Source organism: Anolis sagrei, chromosome 3, assembly GCF_037176765.1.
Source record: "Anolis sagrei isolate rAnoSag1 chromosome 3, rAnoSag1.mat, whole genome shotgun sequence".
NCBI lineage: Eukaryota > Metazoa > Chordata > Lepidosauria > Squamata > Dactyloidae > Anolis > Anolis sagrei.
In genome coordinates, this window is record NC_090023.1 from 106,116,905 (window position 1) to 106,141,387 (window position 24,483).

The following is a 24,483-nucleotide window of genomic DNA, read 5'->3' on the forward strand; positions in this document are numbered from 1 at the left end:
GAAGGTACTGCAAGTCCCATCATCCAAAGTCCATCCCCTTTCAAACTGCAGCAGGATGTAGAGTGGATCATGGGGGCTCTGTGTGCCAAGTGTGGTCTTGATTGGTCATTAGAAGAGGGTTGCAGCAATCTTTGGAAGGGAGTGGAGGTACTTGAAGTCCCATCATCCATGGTCTGTCCTCCTCCAAACTGCACCAGGATGTAGAGTGGGTCATTGGAGCTCCATGTGGCAAGTTTAGTCTTGATGAGTCATTGGCGAGGGTCTCAGTGGTCTCAGGAAGTGAGCAAAGGTACTGCAAGTCCCATCATCCATCTCCAAATTTTTCCAAACAACACCAGGACATAAAGTGGGTCATGAGAGGTCTATGTGCCAAGTTTGGTCTTGATCCGTCATTGGATGAGGTTTGCAGAGGTCTCAGAATGTGAGTGAAGGTACTGGAAGTTCCATCATCCATGGTCCACCCTTCTCCAAAGCTGCAGCAGGATGTAGAGTGGGTCATGGGGGCTCTGTGTGCCAACGCTGGTCTTGATTGGTCATTAGATGAGTTTTGCAGCAGTCTTGGGTAGTGGAGGTACTTGAAGTCCCATCATCCATGGTCTGTCATCCTCCAAAGTGCTCCAGGATGTAGAGTGGGTCATTGATGCTCCATGTGCCAAGTTTAGTCTTGATGAGTCATTGGTGAGGGTCTCAGTGGCCTCAGGAAGTGAGTGAAGTGACTGCAAGTCCCATCATCCATTGTCAAATTCTTCCAAACCGCACCAGGATGTAGAGTGAGTTATGCAGGCTCTCTGTGTAAATTGTGGTCCTGATCCATCATCGTTGGCAGTTGTAATGGTCTTAGGAAGGGAGTGCAGGTATTGCAAGTTCCATCGTCCATGGTGCATCCTCCCTCAAACTGCACCTGGATGTAGAGTGCATCATGGAGACTCAGTGTGCCAAGTTTGGTATTTATCGGTAATTGGATGAGGGTTGCAGTGGTCTGAAGAATTGAGCAATGGTACTGCAAGTCCCATAATCCACAGTCCATCTCGGCCAAACCACACCAGGATGTAAAGTGGGTCATGAGAGGTCTCTGTGTGAAATTTGGTCCTGATCAGTCATTGGATAAGGTTAACAGCGGTCTCAGAATGTGAGTGGTGGTCCTGCAAGTCCCATCATCCATGGTTCATACTCCTCCAAACTGCAGTAGGATGTAGAGTGGGTGATGGGGGCTCTGTGTGCCTATTTCGGTCTGTATTGGTAGTGTTCTGACCCAGCCCCCGGCCTTTCCTTTCCTCTCTTTGTCATCTCGGAATGTTGGATTTGAGGCTGGCCAATCAGAGACCATATGCAAATTTCCTTCTGTCATGCCCCGTTTCTGCCATGAACCCTCTTCTCCACCAGGGGCTTCTCTTGAAGCTGGCCAATCAGAGACCATATGCAAGTAGCACCGCTGCCCAGCCAATCGGAATCTTTGAACTTTCAGGCTGGCCAATCAGAGACCACAGTGGCAGCCAATCAGAAAGCGAGCACATACACCGCCACACTTTTGTCCTCCGCATACAAGTTTTGACTTTTATTATATATATATAGATATAAAGATAAATTTTAGAAAATTTGAGATGTTAAGGATTTTTTTTTATCTCTTGGACAAATACAATTAAACTTCTCCTTTATTTATTTTTCCTTACTTTGATACTTGCTTTTACATTATAAAATACAGGTGACACTTGAGTATTTGCAAATATGTTATCATGTATACTGGAAGTATATTAATGATCAGTGTGTTTTTCTTTAATCTTGAACTTGTAAATTAATTGTCAAGTTTAAAAACCCTTTATTTAACCTGGTTTATTACCAATTGTTTAAATTGTATGAGGAAATAACTAACTTAAGAAAATCCTGTTTTTATTTGATTTTTTTTCCATTTTCTTTTTGTGCCTCATAGCTATGGTAATTTGCTGCAGTTATAGGAAACTTAAGTATTTCAAAGTTTCCTTGATGTAGAGCATAAAACCTCTTCGTTTTCGGTTCTTGATCATGGCATGCTAGATTTTGCCTACTCCTGTACCAAAGCAATGAAGAACCTTTAATTCATCCAATATGATACGTTTTTGTTTTAATTGGAGTAAAATTAGGCAAGGTTAGTTTGACTGTTAATTATCTATGCCATGGTTTAAATTCTGTGCAAGGAAGAAAAAAGTGACTTAATTGATGCTTATTCTCTCTTTTTTCTCACTATCTGGTGTATTTCTATATTTTAATTTGAACATCCATCAATCTTATTATCTTTCAATATTTAGTTGTTGATTAGCTTTGTTTTGCCATTGCTCGGTGATGTTGTTGCCTACTGGAGACCTATCTTTTGTCGTTAAATGGTTGAGCATATCTTTGTACGTATCTGAGAAGGATTGCAAGTGTGTGTGAGTGTGAGTGTGTGAGAGAGAACAAACATATAGGGCTATGTTTTATGCATAAATTTGAGAGCATACATACCAACATCCATAAAAGAGTAAGTATGTACACACTCTTCATCCAGTTTAAAACTGGCAAGCTAGTTCACATTTTAAACAATATTTTAATTCTTATGTAGTCTACTTACACAGTACATATCTATTTTATAAAAATGAAAACAGCATAGCTATTTTCTGAGAAGAGGAAAATGTTACATGGAAGAGAGAAGACCTGCCAAAGCATTATTCCATTCTCTTCCATTATGTCAAGAATTTATTTATTTGGATATTAATGTATTGTCTCTTAGATATCCACGACTGTGGGCAATGCACAACAGACAAGAATTTTCTTTGAAAACCAATCAAAACCATTTTTAAAAGTTGTAAAACATTGAAAACTCAACGTAATCCAACATCTAATGTCAATTTTAGGAACCAAAGGACCCTAAAAGCCAGTTTGAGCAGCCTCCAGAAGCTCAGGAAATGTGGAGGCACTCTTAACTTTCCTTTTTGGGATGTTTGACAGTTAAAGAGTTCTACTGCTGAGAAATTTTTATACTGTCTTGCATACTCACCAGCGTAGCTTCTTGTAGAAGTTAGACATGCAGAAAGGCCTCTATTGAGCATTCCAAATTCAGGACAGGTTCATATGGGAATGGGTTTACCAAATACCCTGGTCCCAAGCCATTGAGAGATCAAACCTTGTGCTTTTAATTTAGTTTGGAAACAAATCAGGAGCCAGAACAGTTGATACAGAACCAGTGATAGGTGGTTTTGAAAGTGCACATCAGATGGGAGACATTCTGCAGAGCTGGAACTCAACAAGGTCCTCTCTTTTTGCTGTAACACTTAATTACTGGTACAGGAATTCATGAAGAAAAGGTGTGTGTGTATACTCATTTCTCGTATCATGGAGATTTATGCCAATTTATACATCATTTTGTCCTGTTTACCTCAACTTTTATTTCAGTGAATCACCTTAATTTTTTCCCTGAAAGCAGCAGGGCAATGTCCACACAATGATTTTGTTAAGAAGAAATTATTATTGACCTGGGACAGGGATGCATATTCCTGCCTGCATCAAAATGATTATCCAGCTACTTTAGTGGCAGTTAGATCAAAATTTCAGTCCACATGCGTTCATCTGAACTAGATACCTGCTTCAGTGGGCAGATATATCCTGCTGAGTTTGAATAACTCTGTGCCAGATCAGGGCAACAAATTGTATTGATGGTTCAAAGGTCTCATCAACCTTGTAGTCTGCTTATTGAAAATGAAGCCGTGTGGCTGAAAAAACATTATGGCCTTGGGCATGCATTCAGGACATGGGCTATTGTAATAAAACACTGCACTGCTCAATGATATTTTTTATGGTTGTTGATAATTTTTCAAAAACAATGAATGCAGTAGGAGTGAAAGACATGGAAATCAAATTTCACTGATACAAAACATTTGTTTACCACATTTTAAGAATGTGACTTCCTTATTTCCTGTCATTGGAGAAAATGGGGAAATTAAAGTGTTTAACCCCAAGTGTATGTAAACATTACTGCCTTAATAATATAGATTTTTTATAAATACATCATTAACTGACCCTTTCAGTGAGCTGTGGTTGCTAATTAATGTTTTTGGGATTTTTTTTCTTCATTGCCTTCAAATCAACTCCAGTTTATGGCAATTCTGACATAAAATTTTCTTGGCAAGATTTATTCAGAAAAGTTTGCTATTGCCTTCCCCTTATTTTTAGAGAACATGACTTCCACATTGAGTGTGAATTTAAGCTGTGGTCTTGCACAGTCCTAGTCTAGTGCTCAATCTACCACACTATGCCGAGCCTCAATCGATTTTTTATTTATAAAAAATGTAATGTCACACTTTGAATATGTCTTTAGATGACATGACTCATTAGAAAAGATTTTGATGCTTCATAAGGTTGAAGCCAATAGGAAGAGATGAAGACCACATTAGAGGTAAATTGATTCAATCTAGGAAGTCATGGCCATGCCTTCATAAGACTAGCAGGACTATTAATAACCAACTGTCTTGAGAGTGTTTCATTCATAAGGTTGCTTGAAGCTAAAGCTGACTTCACAGTTGTTATCAGCAATAATCAGTTTAGTGTGATATAAGAGTGGCCTCTTACTGAGTACTTTCATTAGGATCCACTGCATTTTTATTTATTACTAGCTTGGGGACCCGGCGCTGCCCGGGTTATTAGAGAAAGTGGGTAATGGCGGTTCTGTATGCCAAGTTTGGTCTGTATTGGTCATTGGATGACGGTTGCATCGTTTTCAGGAAGTGAGTAAAGGTACTTGAAGTTGCATTGTCCATGGTCAACCCTCCTCCAAACAGCAGCAGGATATAGAGTGAGTCATGGGGGCTCTGTGTGCCAAGTTTGGTCTTTATCAGTCATTGGTTCAGGGTCGCAGTGGTTTCAGTAAGTGAGTAAAGGTACTGCAAGTCCCATCATCCATGGTCAACCCTCCTCCAAACAGCATCAGTATGTAGAGTGGGTTATGGGGGCTCTGTGTGCCAAGTTTGGTCTTGATCGGACATTAGATGAGGGTTGCAGCAGTCTTCGGAAGAGAGTGAAGGTACTTGAAGTCCCATCATCCATGGTCTGTCCTCCTCGAAAGTGCACCAGGATGTAGAGTGGGTCATGGGGACTCTGTGTGCCAAGTTTGGTCTGGATCAGTCATTGGCAAGGGTCTCAGTGGTCTCAGGAAGTGAGTGAAGTGGCTTCAAGTCCCATCATCCATGTCCAAATGTTTCTAAACTGCACCAGGATGTAGAGTGGGTCATACAGGCTCTCTGTGCAAATTGTGATCCTGATCCATCACTGTTGGCACTTGTAATGGTTTCAGGAAGGGAGTGCAGGTATTGCAAGTCCCATCGTCCATGGTGCATACTCCCCCAAACCGCACCAGGATGTAGAATGCATCATGGAGACTCAGTGTGCCAAGTTTGGTCTTTATCGGTAATTGGTTGAGGGTTGCAGTGGTCTCAAGAATTGAGCAAAGGTACTGCAAGTCCCATAACCCACGGTCCATCCCCAGCCAAAACACACCAGGACGTAAAGTGGGTCATGAGGGGTCTATGTGCCATGTTTGGTCCTGATCAGTCATTGGATGAGGTTAACAGCAGTCTCAGAATGTGAGTGATGGTACTGCAAGCCCCATCATCCATGGTTCATCCTCCAAACTGCAGTAGGATGTAGAGTGGGTGATGGGGGCTCTGTGTGCCTATTTCGGTCTGTATTGGTAGTGTTCTGACCCAGCCCCCGGCCTTTCCTTTCCTCTCTTTGTCATCTCGGAATGTTGGATTTGAGGCTGGCCAATCAGAGACCATATGCAAATTTCCTTCTGTCATGCCCCGTTTCTGCCATGAACCCTTTTCTCCACCAGGGGCTCCTGTTGAAGCAGGCCAATCAGGGATCATATGCAAATAGCACCACAGCAGCAGCCAGTCAGAATCTTGGAACTTTCAGGCTGGCCAATCAGAAAGCCGGCACATACACCGCCACACATCCGCCTCATACAAGTTTTGACTTTTATTATATACTAGCTTGGGGACCCGGCGTTGCCCGGGTTATTAGAGAAAGTGGGTAATGGCGGTTCTGTATGCCAAGTTTGGTTTTTATTGGTCTTTGGATAACGGCTGCATTATTTTCAGGAAGTGAGTGAAGGTACTTGAAGTCCCATCATCCATGGCCCATCCTCCTACAAATAGCAGCAGGATATAGAGTGGGTCATGGGGGCTCTGTGTGCCAAGTTTGGTCTTCATCAGTCATTAGATGAGGGTGGCAGTGATGTCAGTAAGTGAGTGAAGGTACTGCAAGTCCCATCACCCAAAGTCCATCCCCTTTCAAACTGCAGCAGGACGTAAAGTGGGTCATGGGGGCTCTGTGTGCTAAATTTGGTCTTGATCAGTCATTGGATGAGGATCACAGCAGTCTCAGAACATGGGTGAAGGTACTGCAAGTCCCATAATCCATAGTCTCCCTCAAACATCACCAGAATGTTGAGTTGGCCATGGCGGTTCTCTGTGCCAAGTTTGGTCTTTCTTGGTATTTGGATGAGTGTCACTGGTTTCAGGAAGTGAGTGAAGGTACTGCAAGTCCCATCATCCATTGTCCGTCCTCCTCCAAACAGCACCAAGATGTAGAGTCGCTCATGGGGGCTCTGTGTGCCAAGTTTGGTCTTGATTGGTCATTACATGAGGGTTGCACCAGTTTTAGGAAGTGAGTGGAGGTACTTGAAGTCCCATCATCCATAGTCTGTTCTCTCCCAAACCTCACCAGAATGTTGAGTTGGCCATGGGGGCTCTGTGTGCCAAGTTTGGTCTTCATCAGTTATTGGATGAGGGTCTCAGTGGTTTCACTGAGTGAAAGTACTCTAAGTCCCATTGTCCATGGTGCATCATCCTCCAAACCGTACCAGGATGTAGAGTGCATCATGGAGACCCGGTGTGCCAAGTTTGGTCCTTATCGGAAATTGGATGATGTTTTGCAGTGGTCTCAGGAATTGAGCGAAGGTACTGCAAGTCCCAAAATCCATGCACGATCCACAGTCAAATCTCACCAGGGCATAAAGTGGGTCATGAGAGGTCTATGTGCCAAGTTTGGTGTTGTTCAATCATTGTTGAGGGTTGCAGCAGTCTCGGAAAGCGAGTAGAGGTACTTCAAGTCCCATCATCCATGGCATGCCCTACTCCAAACCGTATTAGGATGTAGAGTGGGTCATGGGGGCTCTGTGTGCCAAGTTTGGTTTTGTTTGGACATTAGATGAGGGTTGCAGCAGTCTTGGGAAGGCAGTGGAGGTACTTCAAGTCCCATCATCCATGGTCTGTCCTCCTCGAAAGTGCACCAGGATGTAGAGTAGGTCATGGGGACTCTGCTTGCCAAGTTTGGTCTTGATCAGTCATTGGCGAGGGTCGCAGTGATCTCAGGAAGTGAGTGAAATGATTGCAAGTCCCATCATCCATTGCCAAATTCTTCCAAACCGCACCAGGATGTAGAGTGGGTCATGCAGGCTCTCAGTGTAAATTGTGGTCCTGTTCCATCATTGTTGGCAGTTGTAATGGTCTTAGGAAGGGAGTTTAGGTATTGTAAGTCCCATCGTCCATGGTGCATCCTCCTTCAAACTGCACCTGGATGTAGAGTGCGTCATGGAGACTCAGTGTGCCAAGTTTGGTATTTATCGGTAATTGGATGAGGGTTGCAGTGGTCTGAAGAATTAAGCAATGGTACTGCAAGTCCCATAATCCACGGTCCATCCCCGGCCAAACCACACCAGGATGTACAGTGGATCATGAGAGGTCTATGTGCGAAGTTTGGTCCTGATCAGTCACTGGATGAGGTTAACAGCAGTCTCAGAATGTGAGTGGTGGTCCTGCAAGTCCCATCATCCATGGTTCATACTCCTCCAAACTGCAGTAGGATGTAGAGTGGGTGATGGGGGCTCTGTGTGCCTATTTCGGTCTGTATTGGTAGTGTTCTGACCCAGCCCCCGGCCTTTCCTTTCCTCTCTTTGTCATCTCGGAATGTTGGATTTGAGGCTGGCCAATCAGAGACCATATGCAAATTTCCTTCTGTCATGCCCCGTTTCTGCCATGAACCCTCTTCTCCACCAGGGGCTCCTATTGAAGCTGGCCAATCAGAGACCATATGCAAATAGCACCACTGCGGCAGCCAATCCGAATGTTGGAACTTTCAGGCTGGCCAATCAGAACGCTGCCACATACCCCTTCCGCCCTCTGTCCGCCCTCTGTCCTATACAAACAAACACTCTTCTTTATTATATACTAGCTTGGGGACCCGGCGCTGCCCGGGTTATTAGAGAAAGTGGGTAATGGCGGTTCTGTATGCCAAGTTTGGTCTTTATTGGTCATTGGATAACGGCTGCATTGTTTTCAGGAAGTGAGTGAAGGTACTTGAAGTCCCATCATCTATGGTCCACCCTCCTCCAAACAGCAGCAGGATATAGAGTGGGTCATGGGGGCTCTGTGTCCAAAGTTTGGTCTTTATCAGTCATTAGATGAGGGTGTCAGTGGTGTCAGTGAGTGAAGGTACTGCAAGTCCCATCATCCAAAGTCCATCCTCTTTAAAACTGCACCAGGATGTAGAGTGGGTCATTGGAGTTCCATGTGCCAAGTTTAGACTTGATTAGTCATTGGCGAGGGTCTCAGTGGTCTCAGGAAGTGAGCAAAGGTACTTCAAGTCCCATCATCCATCTCCAAATTTTTCCAAACAACACCAGGACGTAAAGTGGGTCATGAGAGGTCTATGTGCCAAGTTTGGTCTTGATCCGTCATTAGATGAGGTTTGCAGAGGTCTCAGAATGTGAGTGAAGGTACTGGAAGTTCCATCATCCATGGTCAACCCTCCTACAAACAGCAGCAGGATATAGAGTGGGTCATGGGGGCTCTGTGTGCCAACTTTGGTCTTGATTGGTCATTAGATGAGATTGCAGCAGATTTTGGGGAGTGGAGGTACTTGAAGTCCCATCATCCATGATCTGTCCTCCTCCAAATTCACCAGGATGTAGAGTGGGTCACTGGAGCTCCATGTGCCAGGTTTAGTCTTGATTGGTCATTGGCGAGGGTCTCAGTGGTCTCAGGAAGTGAGTGAAGTGACTGCAGGTCCCATCATCCATTGTCAAATTCTTCCAAACCGCACCAGGATGTAGAGTGGGTCATGCTGGGTCTCTGTGTAAATTATGGTCCTGATCCATCATTGTTGGCAGTTGTAATGGTCTTAGGAAGGGAGTGCAGGTATTGCAAGTCCCATCATCCATGGTGCATCCTCCTTCAAACTGCACCTGGATGTAGAGTGCGTCATGGTGTCTCAGTGTGCCAAGTTTGGTATTTATTGGTAATTGGATGAGGGTTGCAGTGGTCTGAAGAATTGAGCAATGGCACTGCAAGTCCCATAATCCACGGTCCATCCCCGGCCAAACCACACCAGGACGTAAAGTGGGTCATGAGAGGTCTATGTGCGAAGTTTGGTCCTGATCAGTCATTAGATGAGGTTAACAGTGGTCTCAGAATGTGAGTGGTGGTACTGCAAGTCCCAACATCCATGGTTCATCCTCCAAACTGTAATAGGATGTAGAGTGGGTCATAGGGGCTCTGTGTGCCAAGTCTGGTGTGTATTGGTAATTTTCTGACCCAGCCCCCGGCCTTTCCTTTCCTCTCTTTGTCGTCTCGGAATCTTGGAATTGAGGCTGGCCAATCAGAGACCATATGCAAATTTCCTTCTCATGTCCCTGTTTCTGTCATGAACTCTTTTCTCCACCAGGGGCTCCTATTGAAGCTGGCCAATCAGAGACCATATGCAAATAGCACCACAGCGGCAGCCAATCAGAACGCTGGCACATACTCCTCCCGCCACACTTTTGTCCTCCGCATACAATTTTTGACTTTTATTATATACATAGACTAGCTTGGGGACCCGGCGTTGCCCGGGTTATTAGAGAAAGTGGGTAATGGTGGTTCTGTATGCCAAGTTTGGTCTTTATTGGTCTTTGGATAACGGCTGCATTATTTTCAGGAAGTGAGTGAAGGTACTTGAAGTCCCATCATCCATGGCCCATCCTCCTCCAAACAGCAGCAGAATGTAGAGTGGATCATGGGGGCTCTGTGTGCCAAGTGTGGTCTTGATTGGTCATTAGAAGAGGGTTGCAGCAATCTTTGGAAGGGAGTGGAGGTACTTGAAGTCCCATCATCCATGGTCTGTCCTCCTCCAAACTGCACCAGGATGTAGAGTGGGTCATGGAGACTCAGTGTGCCAAGTTTGGTCTTTATCGGTAATTGGATGAGGGTTGCAGTGGTCTCAAGAATTGAGCAATGGTACTGCAAGTCCCATAATCCATGGTCCATACCCGACCAAGCCACACCAGGACGTAAAGTGGGTCATGAGAGGTCTATGTGCCAAGTTTGGTCCTGATCAGTCATTGGATGAGGATAACAGCGGTCTCCGAATGTGAGTGATGGTACTGCAAGTCCCATCATCCATGGTTCATCCTCCTCCAAACTGCACCAGGATGTAGAGTGGGTCATGGAGACTCAGTGTGCCAAGTTTGGTCTTTATCGGTAATTGGATGAGGATTACAGTGGTCTCAGGAATTGAGCAAAGGTACTGCAAGTCCCATAATCCATGGTCCATCTCGGCCAAACCACGCCAGGACGTAAAGTGGGTCATGAGAGGTCTATGTGCCAAGTTTGGTCATGATCAGTCATTGGATGAGGTTAACAGCGGTCTCAGAATGTGAGTGATGGTACTGCAAGTCCCATCATCCATGGTTGCAGTAGGATGTCGAGTCGGTCTTGCAGGCTCTGTGTGCCAAGTGTGGTCTGTATTGGTAATTTTCTGACTCAGCCCCCCCTGGCATTTTCCTTTCCTCTCTTTGTCATCTCGGAATCTTGGAATTGAGGCTGGCCAATCAGAGACCATATGCAAATTTCCTTCTCATGTCCCCTTTTCTGTCATGAACTCTTTTCTCCACCAGGGGCTCCTCTTGAAGCTGGCCAATCAGAGACCATATGCAAATAGCACCGCTGCCCAGCCAATCGGAATCTTGGAAATTTCAGGCTGGCCAATCAGAGACCACAGTGGCAGCCAATCAGAAAGCTAGCACATACACCGCCCTTCCTCTGTCCGATACAAACAAACACTCTCTTTTATTATATACTAGCTTGGGGACCCGGCGTTGCCCGGGTTATTAGAGAAAGTGGGTATTGGTGGTTCTGTATGCCAAGTTTGGTCTTTATTGGTCTTTGGATAATGGCTGCATTATTTTCAGGAAGTGAGTGAAGGAGTAGGTCATGGGGGCTCTGTGTGCCAAATTTGGTCTTTATCAGTCATTGGATGAGGGTCGCAGTGGTTTCAGTAAGTGAGTGAAGGTACTGCAAGTCCCATCATCCAAAGTCCATCCTCTTTCAAACAGCAGCAGAATGTAGAGTGGATCATGGGGGCTCTATGTGCCAAGTTTGGTCTTGATTGGTCATTAGAAGAGGGTTGCAGCAATCTTTGGAAGGGAGTGGAGGTACTTGAAGTCCCATCATCCATTGTCTGTCCTCCTCCAAACTGCACCAGGATGTAGAGTGGGTCATTGGAGCTCCATGTGCCAAGTGTAGTCTTGATTAGTCATTGGCGAGGGTCTCAGTGGTCTCAGGAAGTGAGCAAAGGTACTGCAAGTCCCATCATCCATCTCCAAATTTTTCCAAACAACACCAGGACGTAAAGTGGGTCATGAGAGGTCTATGTGCCAAGTTTGGTTTTGATCCGTCATAGGATGAGGTTTGCAGAGGTCTCAGAAAGTGAGTGAAGGTACTGGAAGTTCCATCATCCATGGTCCACCCTTCTCCAAAACTGCAGCAGAGTGGGTCATGGGGGCTCTATGTGCCAACTTTGGTCTTGATTGGTCATTAGATGAGTTTTGCAGCAGTCTTGGGGAGTGGAGATACTTGAAGTCCCATCATCCATGGTCTGTCCTCCTCCAAACTGCACCAGGATGTTGAGTGGGTCATTGAAGCTCCATGTGCCAAGTGTAGTCTTGATTAGTCATTGGCGAGGGTCTCAGTGGTCTCAGGAAGTGAGTGAAGTGACTGCAAGTCCCATCATCCATTGTCAAATTCTTCCAAACCGCACCAGGATGTAGAATGGGTCATGCGGGCTCTCTGTGTAAATTGTGGTTCTGATCCATCATTGTTGGCAGTTATAATGGTTTTAGGAAGGGAGTGCAGGTATTGCAAGTCCCATCGTCCATGGTGCATCCTCCTCCAAGCCGCACCAGGATGTAGAGTGCATCATGGAGACTCAGTGTGCCAAGTTTGGTCTTTATCAGTAATTGGATGAGAGTTGCAGTGGTCTCAAGAATTGAGCAAAGGTACTGCAAGTCCCATAATCCATGGTCCATCCTCGTCCAAACCACACCAGGACGTAAAGTGGGTCATTAGAGGTCTATGTGCCAAGTTTGGTCCTGATCAGTCATTGGATGAGGTTAACAGCGGTCTCCGAATGTGAGCGATGCTACTGCAAGTCCCAACATCCATGACACATCCTCCTCCAAACTGCAGTAGGATGTAGAGTGGGTCATGGGGGCTTTGTGTGCCTAGTCTGGTCTGTATTGGTAATTTTCTGACTCAGCCCCATCTGGCCTTTTCCTTTCCTCTCTTTGTCATCTCGGAATCTTGGAATGGAGGCTGGCCAATCAGAGACCATGGGTACCCGGCGCTGCCCGGGTTATTAGAGAAAGTGGGTAATGGCGGTTCTGTATGCCAAGTTTGGTCTTTATTGGTCATTGGATAACGGCTGCATTGTTTTCAGGAAGTGTGTGAAGGAACTTGAAGTCCCATCATCCATGGTCCAATCTCCTCCAAACAGCAGCAGGATATAGAGTGGGTCATGGGGGTTCTGTGTGCCAAATTTGGTCTTTATCAGTCATTGGATGAGGGTGGCAGTGGTTTCAGTAAGTTAGTGAAGGTACTTCAAGTCCCATCATCCAAAGTCCATCCTCCATGACCCACTCTACAGTAAGATGGGGGCTCTGTGTGCCAAGTTTGGTCTTGATCAGTCATTGGTTCAGGGTCGCAGTGGTTTCAGTAAGTGAGTTAAGGTACTGCAAGTCCCATCATCCATGGTCAACCCTCCTCCAAGCTGCAGCAGGACGTAGAGTGGGTCATGGGGTCTCTGTGTGCCAAGTTTGGTCTTGATTGGTCATTAGATGAGGGTTGCAGCAATCTTGGGAAGGGAGTGGAGGTACTTGAAGTCCCATCATCCATGGTCTGTCCTCCTCGAAAGTGCACCAGGATGTAGAGTGGGTTATGGGGACTCTGTGTGTCAATTTGGCCTTGATTGCTCATTGGATGAGGGTTGCAGTGGTTTCAGTAAGTGAGTAAAGATACGGCAAGTCCCATCGTCCATGGCCCATCCCCCTTAGAACTGCATCAGGATGTAGAGTGGGCCATGAGTACTCTGTGTGCCAAGTTTGGGCCTGGTCTCTTATTTGTAGGGGCTACAATGTTCTGTGGGAAGTGAATCGGGTGAAGATACTGCAAATCCCATCATTAGTGGCCCATCCTGCCCTGAACCGCACTGGAAGTCCCATCATCCATCGTCCCTCCTTCTCCAAACAGCATCAGGATGTAGAGTGGGTCAAGGGGGCTCTGTGTGCCAAGTTTGGTCTTGATCGGTCATTAGATGAGGGTTGCAGCAGTCTTGGGAAGGGAGTGGAGGTACTTGAAGTCCCATCATCCATGGTCTGTCTTCCTTGAAAGTGCACCAGGATGTAGAGTGGGTCATGGGGACTCTGTGTGCCGTATTTGGTCTTGATCAGTCATTGGCGAGGGTTTCAGTGCTCTCTGGAAGTGAGTGAAGTGACTGCAAGTCCCATCATCCATTGTGAAATTCTTCCAAACCACACCAGGATGTAGAGTGGGTCATGCGGGCTCTCTATGTAAATTGTGGTTCTGATCCATCATTGTTGTCAGTTGTAATGGTCTTAGGAAGGGAGTGCAGGTATTGCAAGTCCCATCGTCCATGGTACATCCTCCTCCAAATTGCACCAGGACGTAGAGTGGGTCATGGGGACTCTGTGTGCCAAGTGTGGTCTGTATTGGTAATGTTCTGACTCAGCCCCCTCTGGCCTTTTCCTTTCCTCTTTTTGTCATCTCGGAATCTTGGAATTGAGGCTGGCCAATCAGAGACCATATGCAAATTTCCTTCTCATGTCCCAGTTTCTGTCATGAACTCTTTTCTCCACCAGGGGCTCCTCTTGAAGCTGGCCAATCAGAGACCATATGCAAATAGCACCACAGCGGCAGCCAATCAGAACGCTGGCACATACTCCTCCCGCCACACTTTTGTCCTCCGCATACAAGTTTTGACTTTTATTATATACATAGACTAGCTTGGGGACCCGGCGTTGCCCGGGTTATTAGAGAAAGTGGGTAATGGTGGTTCTGTATGCCAAGTTTGGTCTTTATTGGTCTTTGGATAATGGCTGCATTATTTTCAGGAAGTGAGTGAAGGTACTTGAAGTCCCATCATCCATGGGCCATCCTCCTACAAACAGCAGCAGGATATAGAGTGGGTCATGGGGGCTCTGTGTGCCAAGTTTGGTCTTTATCAGTCATTAGATGATGGTGGCAGTGGTGGCAGTAAGTGAGTGAAGGTACTGCAAGTCCCATCATCCAAAGTCCATCCCCTTTCAAACTGCAGCAGGATGTAGAGTGGATCATGGGGGCTCTGTGTGCCAAGTGTGGTCTTGATTGGTCATTAGAAGAGGGTTGCAGCAATCTTTGGAAGGGAGTGGAGGTACTTGAAGTCCCATCATCCATGGTCTGTCCTCCTCCAAACTGCACCAGGATGTAGAGTGGGTCATTGGAGCTCCATGTGGCAAGTTTAGTCTTGATGAGTCATTGGCGAGGGTCTCAGTGGTCTCAGGAAGTGAGCAAAGGTACTGCAAGTCCCATCATCCATCTCCAAATTTTTCCAAACAACACCAGGACATAAAGTGGGTCATGAGAGGTCTATGTGCCAAGTTTGGTCTTGATCCGTCATTGGATGAGGTTTGCAGAGGTCTCAGAATGTGAGTGAAGGTACTGGAAGTTCCATCATCCATGGTCCACCCTTCTCCAAAGCTGCAGCAGGATGTAGAGTGGGTCATGGGGGCTCTGTGTGCCAACGCTGGTCTTGATTGGTCATTAGATGAGTTTTGCAGCAGTCTTGGGTAGTGGAGGTACTTGAAGTCCCATCATCCATGGTCTGTCGTCCTCCAAAGTGCTCCAGGATGTAGAGTGGGTCATTGATGCTCCATGTGCCAAGTTTAGTCTTGATGAGTCATTGGTGAGGGTCTCAGTGGCCTCAGGAAGTGAGTGAAGTGACTGCAAGTCCCATCATCCATTGTCAAATTCTTCCAAACCGCACCAGGATGTAGAGTGAGTTATGCAGGCTCTCTGTGTAAATTGTGGTCCTGATCCATCATCGTTGGCAGTTGTAATGGTCTTAGGAAGGGAGTGCAGGTATTGCAAGTTCCATCGTCCATGGTGCATCCTCCCTCAAACTGCACCTGGATGTAGAGTGCATCATGGAGACTCAGTGTGCCAAGTTTGGTATTTATCGGTAATTGGATGAGGGTTGCAGTGGTCTGAAGAATTGAGCAATGGTACTGCAAGTCCCATAATCCACAGTCCATCTCGGCCAAACCACACCAGGATGTAAAGTGGGTCATGAGAGGTCTCTGTGTGAAATTTGGTCCTGATCAGTCATTGGATAAGGTTAACAGCGGTCTCAGAATGTGAGTGGTGGTCCTGCAAGTCCCATCATCCATGGTTCATACTCCTCCAAACTGCAGTAGGATGTAGAGTGGGTGATGGGGGCTCTGTGTGCCTATTTCGGTCTGTATTGGTAGTGTTCTGACCCAGCCCCCGGCCTTTCCTTTCCTCTCTTTGTCATCTCGGAATGTTGGATTTGAGGCTGGCCAATCAGAGACCATATGCAAATTTCCTTCTGTCATGCCCTGTTTCTGCCATGAACCCTCTTCTCCACCAGGGGCTTCTCTTGAAGCTGGCCAATCAGAGACCATATGCAAGTAGCACCGCTGCCCAGCCAATCGGAATCTTTGAACTTTCAGGCTGGCCAATCAGAGACCACAGTGGCAGCCAATCAGAAAGCGAGCACATACACCGCCACACTTTTGTCCTCCGCATACAAGTTTTGACTTTTATTATATATATAGATATAGATATAGATAATGAGTAGCAATTCCTTGGAGTCCTGAATCAGATTGAAACTGCAGTGCTGGGGAGAGGGTACTAGTTCCTTTTCTCATGGCTTTAAGCTAATTAAAATCCCTCCTTTGTAGAAAATTAGTCTAAAATCTTGTACATTCAGAAGATAGTTTATCAGGTATTAAAGTAAAGAATCTGGCAATTATCAACCATGGAAAAATCCTCTTTTAGGTCAAAGCAAACATCATGAATTGTGCCTATAAGGCTAAAGGAACCAGTGTGTTCACAGCAACCTCCCCAGTTAGTCCACCACATTTATCACTAGCTTCGCCTTCTGCAGTCCTACATTTCTAGCATTGAGGTCATAAAGGCATGAATGACAATTGATTGGTGTGGGTTTGAAAGAAAGGTTACCACCTTTTCTGCAAATACTATTAGTGAAAGTGTTCTTAACTCCTGTCGCACTCTGAAAATATACCTTCTGACAGAAATCATAGTATGTGTCTTCAGGTTACCTTCAGGTGACCTTATGAATTTCATGGTATCTTCTTTAGGCAAGATATATTCAGAAATAATTTGCCTGACCATTCCAGTGAATATACCTTTAGCACCCTAGTGGTCTCCCTTCTGGTTTTGCCTGTTGGACTGATAATAAAATATACAAAATACTGTATATGTTGTTGGGAAGTCTCTGTCAATAATAGGTCTGCCTACGATTTTTTTGTGAGAACCAATGTAGTATAGTGGTATGAGTGGGGGACTATTTATTTATTTGTATTTATTTTCTATACTTATACCCCGTTCTTCTCACCCCGAAGGGGGACTCAGGGCGGCTTACAAACTATGGCAATAATTCAATGCTAGATTCAGATAATAACAGTATCAATAGAACACAATATTATAAAACTGTAAAAAACACATGCATATTAATTAAAATAGTCTTTCAAATGATTAAAATGTATTAAAATATATTAAAACATTTCAGACATATCAAACTTACATTGCAGTGGAGCATGATTATAGGTCTTACAGTCCAGTGGCTTAAACAGCCCAAACCCTGATAAATAACAGCTCAACACGCTCAAAATGTTGTCACACACCGCCCACCCCCACCTAAAATTAGTCCAATCCATCCCACACCCAATTGTCCTTAAGGAATGCCCAAGGGGCTGATGAAAGATTCCCAAAAAGACATCCAGCTGGTCCATCTATTTAGCCCAGACCAGTCCATTTAGTCTGGGGGTACCTTGCTAATAAAAGTTCGATACTGAGCGATGGTAAGCCACAGCAACTCCTCCAAGGGCGACAATGACAATAGTGGTTGAACAAACCAGTGGTGGAACACAGCAGCCAAGGGTGATGGTGAAAGAGGCCCCAAGACTGCCTTTCTGGCTTGAACTCTGCAACAGCGACGCTAGAGGGGGCAGTGATGGAAAAGACCCAACATTATAGGCAGCCCAAGGCAGCCATTCACTGGAGGCTCCTCTCTCAGCTGTTCTTACCAGTCTGTGATGCAAGGTTTTAAAGTGGCCAGCAGCATGCTGGAGAGTTTTAGAAGCTTCTCTGGAGACCAAGATTTGAATTCCCACTTGGCCATGAAAACCCAGTGTGTGACTATGGGAAAGTCACACTCTCTCAGTCTCAGAGAAAGATGAGACAAACAAACAAACCTATGAACAAACCCCATGATAGGCTCACTTTAGCATTGCTATAAGTCACACAACTGCCATTTTTAATACCACTTCATATATAACTGGTAATTCTAATTCAAAGTTAGAAGTTCATGTTCGTGCTTTATGGTTTTCCATTTGTTTGAAGCTAAATCAGCTGCATGGCTCTGCACAGTTGCTTGCCCTTTTTTCTTTCACTCAACTTCCTGTTTATTTTGAATTTTGCTAAAAACTGCCAGCTATTTCCTTCTTTTGAGTCAACACAGTTTGCTAGCAGTCAGGATGCTTTTGACGCACCCCTCCCCATTTCACCACCAGAGGAAATGAAGCTTTTGTTTAGCTGGTGCCTTGGCTTCCAGAGGGCACTACATTAATGTCTTGTTTTGTAAGGGTTATTTAAATCTGGTATTTCTGTATGTGCTCTTAAAGCATCTCTTGTGTTGTTATATGTCTAAAATTAACATGCTAAATGATAATACAGTGTTAATATCTCACATGGGACGAAGTTGTTTTGCCTGATGAGAATTGTGGGCATATAGACTCCTAGCATTAAAGTTTTTAATTGTGATTCACAAGCAAGTTCCAAATCATCTATAACCATCCCCACAATCAATATGCTTTAGGAAAATAATCCCAAAATATGTCTGAGGTTAGGAATAGAAATATTCAGAAAGTTGATTAGAGGGCTTTCTGAAAGCCCTCTGTGAAAGTTAGCATGGTAAAGTGTTTTGGGTGTTGGGGTAGGATGCTGTGAGGCCAGGGTTTGAATCCCTTCTCAGCCATGGAAACCCACTAGATCAGTGGTTCCCAACCTGCAGGTCCCCAAGTGTTTTGACCCACAACTCCCAGAAATCCCAGCCAGTTTACCAGCTGTTAGGATTTCTGGGAGTTGACCCACAGGTTGAGAACCACTGCACTAGATGAACCTAGGCAAGACACACTTTCTCACCCTTAGAGGAAGACAAGGGCATATCCCGTCTGAGCAAATCCTTACAAGAAAATTGTGTAGGGCCACAACAACTCACCGATCAACTACTACTGTGAACAGTCAACATATTCCTATGAATAGTGTAACATAGAGCAATTGTTTGCAGAAGCGAATGTATATATTTCCTTCAGTGACCATTGTAGAATTCTGAAGGAATCTAAAGCAGCCCGAGAAGAAATATGAACTGAGGTACAATAGTTTTCAGTGGAAATTGTTTGCAATGCAGCTCGTTATCATGGAGGAATCAACTATTAGTTGATGAATACAAATGAACCAGCTTTCAGTTCTGCCCCAACAAAAGTCTATTGAGAATTCTTTGGTACAGATTTACCAAAGGCTTCATAGTATTATTCCAAGCAGTCTTCAGAGATAAAGGGTACTGCATATTAAGTAATTGTGTGCAAGTATGTTGTTGTTCATTCGTTCAGTCGTCTCCGACTCTTCGTGACCTCATGGACCAGCCCACGCCAGAGCTCCCTGTCAGCCGTCACCACCCCCAGCTCCTTCAAGGTCAGTCCAGTCACTTCAAGGATGCCATCCATCCATCTTGCCCTTGGTCGGCCCCTCTTCCTTTTACCTTCCACTTTCCCCAGCATAATTGTCTTCTCTAGGCTTTGCTGTCTCCTCATGATGTGGCCAAAGTACTTCAACTTTGTCTCTAGTATCCTTCCCTCCAATGAGCAGTCGGGCTTTATTTCCTGGAGGATGGACTGGTTGGATCTTCTCGCAGTCCAAGGCACTCTCAGAACTTTCCTCCAACACCACAGTTCAAAAGCATCTATCTTCCTTCGCTCAGCCTTCCCTAAGGTCCAGCTCTCACATCCGTAGGTGACTACAGGGAATACCATGGCTTTGACTAGGCGGATCTTTGTTGCCTGTCTGATGTCTCTACTCTTTACTATTTTATCAAGACTGGACATTGCTCTCCTCCCAAGAAGTAAGCGTCTTCTGATTTCCTGGACACAGTCTGCATCTCCAGTGATCTTTGCGCCTAGAAATACAAAGTCTGTCACGGCCTCCACGTTTTCTCCCTCTATTTCCCAGTTGTCAATCATTCCGGTTGCCAAGTATAGTAGATATTTTTATTTGATTCACCTACATATCGTGAATAAAACTCAGAGCAGAGGCGCTGCAGGTGCCAAATGTTATGAAAACCTGCCTCTTGCCAGTATCTGTGAGGATCAAAACATTTCTAGCATTCTTTTAAAAATATGATACTATCAAAAGGCAGTATATATGGTTTGTGAAAAATGTATGTTCCCATTTTCAGCTTAATTTGTTATAGCCTAAAGAATTGCCAGAATAAAATATCTGGAAAATTTTAAGCTGTGGGTAGGAGGTGAAAATGCTCTATTAAGCCAGTGGGAACATTTTCCTTTAAAGAAAAAAAAACCCAGACAGTGTTATTAAAATTCTTTTTCTTTTTTTTTGTTGAATTTTTAAAAAGTGTGTAAATGACATACAGAATATAAAAGAGAACAAAAAAAATCAAATACACATAATACAGATATGCCATTCTCCCAAACCCTCGACACCCACCCATGAACCACCACCCATGACTTCTGACACCACTCAGTGTGACAATATCTCAAAAAACCTTCCCCCTATCTTTGCATTAATAAATTCCCCTTGTGGCTACTTTTGGTCTTCCTTTCTAAATATCCAAATGCAAGTCTTCATTTTCTAGCAAAATCTTCATTACTTCCTCCTTTGATGCCACAATACCTCTTTTTGGCTTTCTCATACCCAAACAGCTCTCCCTACAGGATCGTTTGATCTTATCATTAGACTAATTGCGCCTACTTTCTTCTTACAGTTTTTCAACAGAATCCTTGTGCCTTGTTTTGGAACCACTGCTGTTTTCAATCAGTTTTTAAAGGAAACTACCATTGATTACAGTGGTCTCAACCAGAAGTGGATCTGGATTAGCAGCCGTAGTGGAATTAATGACACTGTGCCTGGAGTTGGTAATAAACTGAATGAAGATCAATACATTGGAACACAATTCCAGCGAGATGAAGGATTCATGAAGAAGGGTTTTCAGCATGTTCTATACTCCCTGCTGATAGGTGTTAGCTTGGATTGGTTCTTCATCAGTATGTCACTAGATTTTACAAGGTCTTCAGTGACTCAGAGCTTCCTTTTAGTTTTGATTTTCCAGCTTGGGTTTCTTTTCAGGAGTATGTATTACATTGTTTTGAAAAAAGTCTATTCCTCCTAACATCATTCTTGTAATTTTGTTTCCAAAACAATGTTACTGATTGTATGACCAGACTCGAACAAGCAATGATTGCAAATAAAATTTTCTATCAATTCTCACACACTTATGTTAGGTAAAATACAGCCAAGTGTAGGCAACAATACAGTTACATCTTTAACCATCTTTCTATTTTCCTGGAGAGCACACAGAACTTGAAGTGTTGGAAAGTAGGCTTGTGCATTTCGGCTGAACCTCAATCCGTTTCTGCTGGCCAAATTTCAGGAAGCCCCTGGATTCATTTTCATGTGCCGCCCGAAAATAGGCGGGTATCCAAATAGTCATTTTTGGTCCGCAGCCGAAAAATGCGATTAGATCTGACCCATTGGTGGCAATTGGTGTCCAGGCTTCCCTTCCCATCATTTTAGAGCTTCCAGGATGAAAATGGCCACACTTGGAGGACACACCTACCACTGTTAGCCCATCAGGTTTCATAATTTTTGGGTCATCCTCTGATTTTTAGTAATTTATTTTCTTTTTTAGAGCACAGAGAGAAATATAAACAGAAAAATTGTTTGCAAAGGAATGAAATTATAGTAGGTATTGTATGTAACTAGGTAGTAGTTTGCTAGGATTATTATTATTATTATCATTATCTTTTGAAATATAATAATTATTAATTGTTAATCTTTTAAAAGTATTTTCTGAAGGAGGGGAGGGGAGAAGAAAAAGAAGTTCAAGGCTCTCAAATATTTTTAAAGAAAAGCTCACCAAGAGCAAAGATGCTCTTTCTTTCTCCCAAGTCCCAAACACATCCGTGCGCACGCCCTACCCCCACCCCTGTCCCACACTTTCCCAATTTCCAGTCCTATTAAATAAAAAGAATCAGGAAAATGAAGGAAAGTAAAAAGAATCAATTCTAGATACGAGCAAAAAAATAAAGCTGAGGATGAGCAGCAAGATAAATGGGCTGAAGCACTACTCTAGAGCCAATATGCAACTGAGAGCAATGGAGTAACTCACCTCATTAAATAAACACAGCTTGTGTAAGACATGTCATGGCATTCTTCTATTCTGATTGGCCCAACAGGCAGGGCTCAGCTCACAGGGAAAGCCTGTGCAACCATGCGGCAGCCTCTTTGTGCGGCACGTGATGCCGAATAGGAGAGGAGGAGCCGTGATCGGCTGCTGCATGGTCTGTTTTGGGCAAAAAAATTGCGACTGAGGCCTTACCATTATAGCTAGCCAAACAAGCTGGAGTGGTCGAGGGAAACTGACCAAACCAAATTCTTGCACAAGCTTACTGGAAAGGAGTAGCTTGTCAGCAGAACCTTCAAATGTGCCAAAACAAACCCAAAAAATGCAAAAGCTTGGTGAGGTCAGACCTCCTATATATAAACATGTGTTCAGCACAAGTGGAATACTGCAGACTATAATTATAGGTCTATGTGAACAGGGATATTTTACCTGTTATCAGAATATACAGAATGAAAAGTACTGATTTTCACCTCAGTGTTTTCTGCCTGGCAGCCCCATCCATACTGCTGAGAAGGTGTTTTTGGTAGGACCGAATTTGAAGGTACCGAATGAGCTGGGGCTGACCTGTTTCAGATATTTTAAGGCTTAGTGCAAAACCATAACAGTAGGGGAATATAGTATCAGAATTGCATCAGTTGTATTGTACAAAGTGCATAATTCCCAATTAGCTCTCATTCTCACTGAATCCATTTATCCCCAGTGAAGTTAAATACTGCCTTTTTTCTCATTTGTGATCTTGAGTGTCACATAGGCACGGAGTTCATTTTTCCATAGCAGTAGGTGGCTGGCAGGAAACCCTTCTGAGGTCCCTGCGCCATACACCCATTTTTGTTTTTAACATTTCTTCTGTTTGTCATAATGATAAGCATTATTTTTACAAGTCACTTTGTGTGGGCTTTCTTCATACAAGTAACATTGTGTGGGCTTTTTTCGTGCTCCTTTATGTTAAAAAAAACCTTTCTGGCTTTCCAAACAATTAATATTAAAGGTCGTAGTATGTGGCCAAATGGGTGTATGAGTTCTGACATAAATTACTCTTTCATAATCCTGTAACACCATCCATGGAATTTTAAAAATATATATATTTCCTTAATTATAGTATTGTAACATCTGAATCAATAGTGTGATATCATAAGTTTCATTCTTTGTGACTTTTTGTATCATGTACCTCTGATATTAATAACATTGGTGATAGAAGTACAGACTTGGTCTAATAATTTGGAAATATGTACAAGAGGTAGCTAGACATTTGAAGGGTAAGTGGCACAGTTATTGCAGTTGAATAAGGAAGTGCTCTGATTAACAACACAGACTTCTGTTTTTCTTCCAGTTTCTTCATAACATTTTATCTTTCTTATTTCTACCTTTACTTTTTAAATACTGTATTCAGTATGTCGATACAGAGATATTGTTCATTTGCAGAGACAGGAATTTTTCATTGTGGATAGGAGCATGGAGTTTTCTATTCTATAAAAAGTAGAATTGTTTTCCTGAATTGTATCACAGCACAATAGCTGGGTTTCATGTTGTCACTTTGCCAAGGTGCACAGACACTGGCTTTCAGAATAGCAAAATCTTTTGTTGCAACGATTTAGATAAGCACTCAGAAACAAGGAAAAGGGAACATGACAGAATAGAACAAATGTTTTAAGCAGAATCATTGCTCATTTGAATATTTGACGACGCTTGTGCATCTGTATATACATGTTAGTCTTTTGCTGCTGTTGTTTCTGCCTCTGTTTTGAACAACAGGCATTACTTATCCTGGTGACTAAGAATAGGTCAGGTGTCTTGAGCGACTCTAGATGAGCATTTTAATTGAGCTGTTTGGTGTGTAATTAAGATGTGATGCAGTCAAACCAAATTGATACTTATGAAACATCATTGAGCAGAAAAGGATTATTTTTAAAATGCAGCAGTATTCTTGATTTTAGCTTTTCATCATTTTGTGTCTGTTCACATCTGTTCTTTTTGTGTCTGTTCACATTTTCTCTAAGCCAAAAACTTTATATCCAGTATCATAGGTAAAAGAGAAAGGCTGGGACCCTTCCTTCCTTCCTTCCTTCCTTCCTTCCTTCCTTCCTTCCTTCCTTCCTTCCTTCCTTCCTTTTTTTTTGTTTGTTTTTTTTTGCCTACCCAACGTGCTGAAAGTAAGAGTGAATATGGATTTGTGCGTCCTTGTTTATCTAGAGCTGACTACAAAATTATTTATTTATTTATTTATATGCCGCCATTCTCACCCCAAAGGGGACTCAAAGCAGCTTACAAGATATATATATATATACTAGCTGTGCCCTGCCACGCGTTGCTGTGGCCTATAGTAAAACTTATCAAAGTTGAGGTAGATATCTGGACTATTATGAAAGAGAGGTACCTACCTATTCCTTCCCCCTTTTCCTCCCCCTTTCTCTCCTTTCTTCCTTCTCT

The 24,483-nt window shown here is 43.8% G+C and overlaps 1 protein-coding gene across 3 annotated transcripts in view; it reads left to right on the forward strand.

Annotated features, from left to right (window-relative positions):
- The window catches only part of NCK2 (NCK adaptor protein 2), a 95,094-nt gene that overhangs the window by 56,004 nt on the left and 14,607 nt on the right, over nt 1–24,483 (forward strand). The window lies entirely within an intron of this gene.